Consider the following 9,816-nt stretch of genomic DNA (forward strand, 5'->3'; position numbering starts at 1 on the left):
GATCTTCGCTGCTGTAACACAAGCTAATTTAGTCGTAAATCTGAAAAAAATATGAAAGTAAATTAACTTCCAATTTTCTAGAGGCACCCATTCTTTTTTAATTACAGGGAAACTATTTAGAGAGCTGCATCTGGTCGCTCCGCAGCATTTCACCTTCACGAGCTCCACCTTGGTGCATTAAGTAGAATGAATAACCAGCTGGTGAAGGGTTAAACCAGAGGAGATTGTGTGCCACTCTTCCACAACAGCCAGACTCCTCTGAGTGGCCTCATTGTCTGCTGTTGGCCTCTTGTGCCCCTTGCTGGTCCAAATGCAACATTCTCACGTGGATTTTCACTCAGAAGGCTGACCATGACCAATCCTCTGTCAATTGGAACCAATTGCTCACACGGCATCCTTCACCTTCTTTTTATGTAGCAGTGCGGAGTGGCAGACACCAAGACCTCTGGGCTCTAGCCCTCCACCATCATTTAGCTTTAAGGCCCAGTGTGTGTGGCTAGCCAACTGGAAAAGGAGAAGTTTTTTTTTTTTTTTTTGAAGAGTTGGGCCACTTTAAATCTCTGTATCCCAATATGTGGCCGGTCTGGCTCCTCCAGTCTGCAGCCAGTGGCCTCTCACTGGCAGACTTTGCTTTGTAGATTGAATAGCTCACTAAGTAGGTGGACTCGTTTTAATGTGCTGCTCTGCTCCGTATGTCTTTGAGGATTTACTTGTGTGTTGATTTCTGGAACCAGTCGGGGTTTTTTTTTTCACTTGTGCACACTCATAGAGGTGCAGATCAACAATTCTGATGCATTTCAGGTTAAGTTTTTCCTATATTTAATGAAAACAAGTGAGACTTTTATATATTTGTTTTAGAACTATGGCACAAATATTTCCAACTTTGTTCATTTTATTCTTCATAGTTCTAGCTTAGAAGTCAGAATAGAATAGAATAGAATAGAACAGAACAGAATAGAATAGAGCTCCAAACAGAAAGAACACAGAATAAATAGCATAGAAGTTAAAAGTCAATGTGACAGGATAAAGTTAAATAAGTCATATTAAATATTATTATATACACAGGGCTAAGCAGTGACAAAAATGATTCACAAAGAAAACTTATAGATAATCTGAATTTTCCATCCATCCATTCATAAACACCCCAGCCAGTATTTGAACCAACAACATTCTCGCAGTGAGGGGAAAGCTCTAACCACTGCTCCACCATGCGGCCCTAAAACTATGTTTATTTTTCTGAAAATATCAAAGTATTTAATGGGATTCAGGAGGCCACAATAGTTTGGATTAAAATGTAAAACTTGCTTTCGACCTTCTATTACACTGGGAAAATGAAGAAAATGTTTTTGTAAATTGTCTTTGTTTTTTCAACTGATTTAGGACAATTTTTCACCGCTGAATCCGAAAATGATGTCCGTTTCTCTCGATCAGGTCAGGTTTTTACACAAAGTTGTTTTGAAGAAAGTCCGATCTTCTGATTGCATCGGTTATATTTTATGTCATTATCAGTTGATTTTTGTTAATATTTCTCACCCGAAATAGGTTTTTGAGAAAAAAATCTTTTTCCAACAAAATGTATTAATTTTATGTTACAAACGTCAATTTCTGTAAATTGAGTAATAGACATTGATGAAGCCAGATCATTTAGCTCTTTTTGGGAGAAAGGATGTGGAGCGTCATCGTTGAGAATCACTTCTTCCTCAGTTACTTGTTCACTGGGGGAATCTTCCTCACTAATGTCAGGAAGTTCTCCAAAGACAGGACCTGGACGACGTGCTGATTCAAGATCAGGATACTTGAGGCTACTCCGGTTCTTTCAGTCCCATTTACATTGATAGTACAAAAGTAGCCAGAAGTCAGTGACTTGATTTGTCCCTCTAAACCATAGGAATCCCAAACTCCAGACAACTCTTCCTGTGTTGGCACAGACATTCAGTACAAGCCTTGTCTTGATCACCAAGCTTAATACCAAATGGTAAATAGACTCACTTGTATAGCGCCTTTTCGCTGACAGCAGCCCCAAAGTGCTTTACATGATTCATCACATTCACACATTCACACACCATGCACGACATTGTCACTCCAATGGGGGCAGTTTGGGGTTCAGTGTCTTGCCCAAGGACACTTAGGCATGGAGGCAGAGATGGGAATCGAACCTGCTTCCAACACAACCGCTCTACCAACTGAGCTATGCAGCCCCGCATACCAAAATAAGCATGGTGAGCACACTTTATGAAACTTGTGACTGGATTTCTGTTAGGAACAACGGTGTATTCATCACAGATGTGGCGGAAAATGTCAGGCTTATTTTTGCAAGATCTTCTAGTCGAAGCCATTCTATTCACCTGTAACATAAAAAATACCACTTAGTCATTTGGAGCACACAAACTCTTCAGAGTTCCCTTATTTCAAGAAATAAGAAAGATTTTTGTGTCATACAAAGTGAAAATAGTTGTACATGCAAACACAAATGTCAAAAAACATGTAACTGGCTTAGTTATAAAAGTTGACCTGATTGAGCAAAACCAATGTTATTTTTGGATTCAGCACATCAAAATGACTCTAAATCAGTTGACAAAAACCCAAACAATTTTTTGGCTGTTGACCAGTGTTGTAAATGTTATGATTGTAGAAATAACTTACATAACAATGAACAATTTCCAAAAATCTTTTCTTTTTGTGACCTTCGTTTAGCCCGAAGTACCAAACATCTGCATAGAAATATCTGTCACAGACTCTAACCCAGGACTTCTCACTGTGAGGCAACAGTGCAAACCACTACTCCACTGTGCAAAGTAATTATTGAATCATCAAACCCTGCATAGTGGTGCAGTAGTTTACTTGTATAAAAGTCAGAATAGCCTCAGTTGGAATTTAGAGGCACTTTCTAGACAGAGTTTGCATGTTGTGTGTATTTATTCGTGGGTCGGTTTTGCCTATAGGTGGGAACGTTTGTGTTTGTCTCAGATATAAGTTTTACAGGGGGGTTGTGAAACATGAACATCCCACCTGCAGTAAACATAAAGGTGAGTTAGTAAAGTAAGCAGCTCGCAGGAGCCATCAGGGAAAAGACAAAGACGGACAACAGAGTGTATCAAGAGAGTTACATAGTATATGTCTTCATAGAACAATGGACAAAATCCTCTTTTGTGATGAAACTACATGAACCAAACATCCAGAGTCGAAGTGAAAATCTAAAAAGATTTTCCTCTGAAAAAAAAAAAAGGATTTCATTGGTTCAAAATACAATAAAGAACCTGTACTTTAAATATTGTGTTCTGAAGTGACTGCAGCTGTACTTGTGGTGGGGGCGGGGTCACCTAAGTGTATCATGGTAAACATTTGGGTGGATGGATGTGGAGAACTCCACTGGGAGAGGAAAGAAAGGGCTTCCTCTCATCAGCTCTCTCTCTCTCTCTCTCTCTCTCTCTCTCTCTCTCTCTCTCTCTCTCTCTCTCTCTCTCTCTCTCTCTCTCTCTCCCTCTCCCTCAGCCCAATAATGACACCCAGTGGCAGAGTACAAAAAAGTTAACGTTCACATTTCTGTCATGTATTTTAATGCTCTTTCTCTCTGATTAAAACAGTTCTACTCCGTCATTACAGGATTATCGTAGCTGGATTAATTCCCCCTGCTCTATGATGTGATCCCAGCAGAGTTCACGTGACGCAGCGTGCCCGAGGCCCGGCCTTTTGTCAGCCACCGTGGCCCCAGGTGTTTGGTTTGAGTCCAGTTCCTCTCAGCCTCTCTAAGTCTGCTAAGTGCCGGCCTCGGGGAGACCACTTCAACAATGATGGTGCAATTAGCAGCTTCCTGTGTTCGCCCTGATTATTCTTCAAGAACCTTTTGTTTGCTTTCAAATGCCAGGATATCTTCAGATGGTGAAGGATTCCTTTGTGCCAATATCTTAACCAAAAGAACGCCATAATAGACCAGCAGTTTCAAAGCCAGCCGATGCGGATCCTGACTCTTTGAACTAAATATAAAGTTTATTTTGGGAAGGTTAAATGAGCTTTGGGTTCTACTGCCTCATACTGCAGGTTTTCTTGTTTCGGTGCATCACTTCCACCCACAGAGGGCACCAAACCTTCAGGGAAGGAGGCGAATCAGGCACAAATAGTTCAATCTGATGGGAACTTTAATTTGGTCTCTTGCCATAAACACTGGAAGAGGACAACGACTGAGTGTGTTATCTAAGGTTCACTGTTTTATCTCCTCTCTAAATACCAAAGGTCTCTTCTGGTCGCTTCTTTCCCCTCTCCTTTTGAGCTGTATGTCTTTTGAGATTGTCTCTCTTCACAAAAGAGGAGGAGACATTTGTTTTCCTGAAGGCAGTGAGAGTCCAGACTTGTTCCTGTGGTTTCGTCTCAGAAGACGTTTCTCCCTGTGGTCCTTCTCACAAGTTTCAGCCCCTGGATTTCTCCTACACAAAGCAAAATCAGAAAGAATCTTCAAAATGAATTCAATTCATGCTGCATTTAAATGATGAATTGATTATTTGCCAGCCTACCATTAATGCTGCAGACCACTTTCTGTCTCCCCTGCACTCTCGCCTGCCTGAGGTGATGAATGTGTTGAGTGAGATCCATTTGGGCCTGAAAGAAATCCTGAACTGCAGTTCAAAAGAAACTCACACCAGTCCGCTCAGAGTTTAAAATTGGATGTTAGAGCCATTGGTTCAGTGAAGGCACTTTGCACAACATTGCCTTAATTACATATGAAATTCCATCCATTCATCTTCCATTCCCACTCGTCCTGTGCAGGTTCACAGTCAACCCCAGCTGTCTATGGGCTGGAAACCGATGCACACACTGGTAAAACATAAACTCCTCAGAAATTCTTGACTCGTATTTGAAACCACGACCTTCTCCATATGAGGCCACAGAGCTAACCACTTCTCCACCGTGCAGTCCACAAATAATACTATTGTTAAATACATGTAACTCTTTAAATTTAAAAAAAGGTCTTATTACTGCCATCTAATTTAGTTTACCTGTACAGCATATTTACATTCAAAGTACATAAAAAAACCCCAATAAGATATATCAATCCCAATATAACATACAGATAAGATATATAAGATATAAAAACGTTCTCTTCATAAAACAACATATTTTTTGTGAGTAACGTTCAGATCAAGAGGTTTAAATATGAATCCAAGGTGTATGTTTGACTGTGAAAATGAATTACAGCATATAATCTATTGTGCTACTTTTAAAAACAAAACAATACTGAGAACGGCTACAGTTTGAATCAATAATCAACCTTTTGATGTGCATTTTTGTAGCTGGTTGTTTTTTTGTTTTTTTTAAAGCGAAAATCCTCGATATCTTCATTTGCTCACAGTACAAAAATTACCAGTGTTCAACTTTTCTTTGCTTTATTGTTTTTCTAAAATAAATACATTGATATACTGTACCTAGAAACTTTCAAATAGTTCTTTCTCGATAGTTCTATAGAAAGGTATTTTTACTTAAGTTTTTATAACTACATCAATTTTAATTGTAATAGAGTTCAAGTTTGGTACAAACCTATTGGAGTGCTCCTTACTTCTAAGAGCAAGTTATTACTTGACTCTTTTTTGATATGTATATAGGATTTTCACTTGGGGCCACATGGTGGAGCAGTAGGTGGCGCTCTCACCTCACAGTGAAAAAGTCATGGGTTCAAATACCAGCCGGGCCTTTAGTGTGGAGTTTGCATGTTCTCACTGTGTGTGTGGGTTTCATCCAGGTACTCAGGTTTCCTCCCTCAGTCCAAAAAACATACGCGAGGTTAGTTGATCACCCTGTATCGCCCCACGATGAGATGGTGTGTTTGTCTGTCTCTGTGTGCTTGTCCTGTGATGGACTGGAGCTCTGTCCAGCGTATAGTCTGCCATAGTGAGCTGGGATTGGCTCCAGTGCTCCGTGATCCTGAGCAGGATAAAGTGGTGAAGAAGATGGATGTATGGATTTTTTATTGATCAAGCTTATTCATAAGCTAGAGAAAAATAATATCGGGAGAATTTATAGAAGATTTTCTATAAAAACAATCATATGGTTGTAAAACTGAGCCTTTTCTTTGTGTCTGCTCGTTTGTTTTGTAATAGTTGAAATGTTTCTGGTCCCTGTACCCACAAAATGGATCCCAGGGAGGGCCGGTCATGGCTATAGACCGCCCAACTTTCCACTCCAGCGGTACTTTAATCAGATCCACTGGGAGAGGAAAGAAAGGGCTCCCTCTCATCATCTCTCTCTCTCTCTCTCTCTCTCTCTCTCTCTCTCTCTCTCGCTTCCTGCACCCTCGTTTATCTTAAGCGCTACTGCACTCTTTAATTTTTTCAAAATAGAATATGAATTATTGATGTTATGGATGCACTTGCCTTCTTCTTCATGCTTTGTCAGGATCTTACCTGAGTCCCTCTGCTGTTGCTTGGCAGGCCGGCTGTAAAACTCCGGTGGGTATCCCCACTTCTGCGGACCTGCACCCACACAGAGGAACGAAATCTCTCACTGAGTGCTGAAATGGCACTGGGATGATGCTGTCAGCAGAGATTTATGTGTGTTTTTTTAATATCATGGGAATTCGATCAGCAGCGCTCGTGCGGCCAATTTGACGGGTTATAATGCCCGAGGAGAGATAATGATGGGATGTCTGGGTGAAGTTCATGGATTGTAATGCAAAATTATGTCTCCAGCATGACTATAAAACAAGTGACAGATGTACTCTAACCTGGATGATGCTGGAATTGTTTTGTTTTGGAGTCAGGGTCCCTGTAAGAGTGCAGTTATTGCATCACACGTCACACAATCACGACAGTAATGCAATGTGAATGATCAATGCAAGCGAAAGATGAGAAAATGGTCACATGTTGTGGGATTTCATGATGCAAAGCTAAAGATGGGGAGTCAGGGTCTCCACTACGTTTAGGATACAAACACAAGTCAGCTGACTGAGAGTAAGGTAAATATGATATCACTGATACTGAAGTTAAAAGATTCCACATCATCACATACTAACCTGAAAGTGAGGAGAGAGTGATTTCCTGTTTGAGTGGAGGTAGGGCTGTCCTTCTCAGAGGTCTCGATGGTCGCTCCACGGTGATGGGCAGAGCAGGTAGGGTCCACAGTGGCCGGGGTGTCTGCATTGGTCCTTGTGGATTAAAACATGGGACAACTTTACACTGTCTGGGTCTGGAGTCTGTGGAGCCCATTGTTCTGCTATCGCTCCGACATGCTGACAAATAAAACTGTTTTCCCCAAAAAGAAAGTTGCAAAAAGTTTTATAGATGCAGCTTAAGAGTTAGTTATAAAAGTTCCACTTTAGCCTTCTCTTGTGCACACGAGTTTCTTTAACTCACTGTGCGATTTTCATCATTTCCTTTGTAGGCGATGAGTCCTTCTGGCTTTTTGGCCTGCCTTGTAGGAGTTGCCGTACAACCTCACTCAGTCTCCACCTTGCCTCATGTAATCCAGCTGCTTCCAGCTGCACCCAGAAGTCTCCACAGGTCCCCTGCTGACAAACCTCATGTGTCCCGGAGCCTCGCTGTCTGATGCCAAACTACAGATGCAGTAAACACTTTTGGTAGTGGTTGAAAGAGAAGGTGCAGACTCCATCGCTGCCTTCAGAGTTGACTCTATTATAATGAGCTGGGTTTCCATGGCAACCATCCCCTACAGGTTACTGTGTAACTCAAAAGTTAATGCTTGAAAGGACCTGTTATTTTCCTGCACCCTCCCTTTGTTCAGTGAAAGCTTTGAGGGCTGACAGAAGAGTTCAGACGAGAATGTTTGTTGGGGAGTTGCAAACTAAATGAAAGAATATTACTTTTAACTTGTGACAGGGGAGAAACAAACACCTAAACAATAGCAGTATGAGCACTATTAGTACAATTCAAACTAAATAATAGCACTTGAGCATGTCTGAATAACACTGTTGTGTCACTTTTCTAAATGTTCGACCCAGTGGCGGCTGGCCAATATAAGATGCTCGGGACCCGTCTCCTCTCGGACCCAGAAGGAGAAAAAGTCAAGTAATAAAGTGTATTGATTAACTGTAATAATGTCCAATAAGTTTCTGCCAACAAACTAACAATGGGCCCTGTAATGCATATGCTTTATTTACTATAGATAATCTATAATTATAGAGCAGATTTTTGGGATTTCTCTCTTTCTAAATTGCCCATCGCCACACTTGCTCCGTCATTGGCTTAAAGTTAGTTCTTGCTGTTGGAGCTCCATAGAAAGATTCACAACAGGTTTTTGATCAATCAATAAATGTACTGTAACAGTCGTCCTCATCCTGCTGTTCACTACTTAAATGCCCTACCTTCGTAATATAAAATTACTACAAACTTAACTTCTAAGATTTTCCATAAATTTCACTGGAAAGCCAAATATCCCAACCTTTTTGTGAGTATAATGACTGGTATTTTGCCAACCCCATATCTATTTAGTCTCTGTCTAAAACACGCTCTAACTTTTATTATATTAGGACCTTTTTCCATGATTTATGTATCTGCAGTCACTGTTATGAAAATAAGATTCTATCATTATACATTCCCTCACATCTTGTACCTCATATGTTTTAATATGTCAAAATGCCTCCATGACACTTCAGAGAGAGTGTTCTCTCAGCTACATGCTTCATTAGAGGTCCTGGCTACCTGCACTCCACCTTAATGGCCCTGTGAGCGACTCCTGGAAGAGTCTATTGAGCAAAGAGTGATCCAAAACCAAAATGGTTCCACTGACACCATCATCATCATCAGTGTCAATGTCTGGATCCAGATTTAATTCTGTCATCAGGTTACAGTGTTTGTATTTACCTTCTGTCACAGACTGTGTGTCTGAAAAAGAACAAACTACAGTAAGTTTTCCCTTATGCATAGTTCATATGCACATATCAGTAAATGAACATTAAGTGCAGCACATAAAAGCACTTTAGAGTTCATTAAAGCAGAAACAAATTTTGCAAAGTCATTGATGCTAAATGCACTTTACAGATTACGGATACTGTCTGACTCACAACCGCTTGCATTCGCTAAAAATACCTGAGCATGATACAAGAATCTGACTCATCTTTAAAGCTACATTAGCAAAATGTGCACTTAGATTAAGTTGTGTTTATAACAGAGGTTATTTAGCCATATTCACCTTAAATTTGATAGAATAACTATAAATACTGTCAATTGTCTCAATGTTTGAGAGCAAAAAAACTATGAAAAAAGAATATAAAATAAAGGCAAACTGAGCTTTCACCAAAGGGACTAGCTTTACTTGCTGTATTATTATTATTATTATTATTATTATTATTATTATTATTATTGACTTTTTTACATTATTTGAAAGAGCAAAGAACTTTCAAAAAAGTACAAAAAATAGAAAAGGGAATAATAATTAAAATGACAATAAGATACCTAATACAACAATTCAGTGGGATAAGAAATAATGAACTATCTCAAGGTCAAAAAGTAGATTCATTAAAATGGATGCCAGACATTCCCAAATCTTTACAAACTATAATGGGTTAGTCCCCTAGTGGACATGTCAGGGACAGCAGGTACTTTAAGTGGAAGTTAGCTGTTTTGTGTTTACGTGACATTTCAAGTGGAAACGTATTGTTTTTGTATTTTCATTTCAGAAAAGTTCCATTTACACATCAACGTTTTGAAAACGATATCCGTGTACATGGAAATGACAGAAACGCTGATATCGTTTTCATGTTGGGCCACCAGTGGGTGCTGTTAGTTGTTTTTGTAATGAAACCATACACTTGCGCACAGAAAACAATACGCTATAAACATTTACAATCCCAGGAGAATATGCACTGGGAGT

The sequence above is a fragment of the Lipophrys pholis genome (assembly GCF_963383615.2).
Source record: "Lipophrys pholis genome assembly, chromosome: 14".
Taxonomy (NCBI): Eukaryota; Metazoa; Chordata; class Actinopteri; order Blenniiformes; family Blenniidae; genus Lipophrys; species Lipophrys pholis.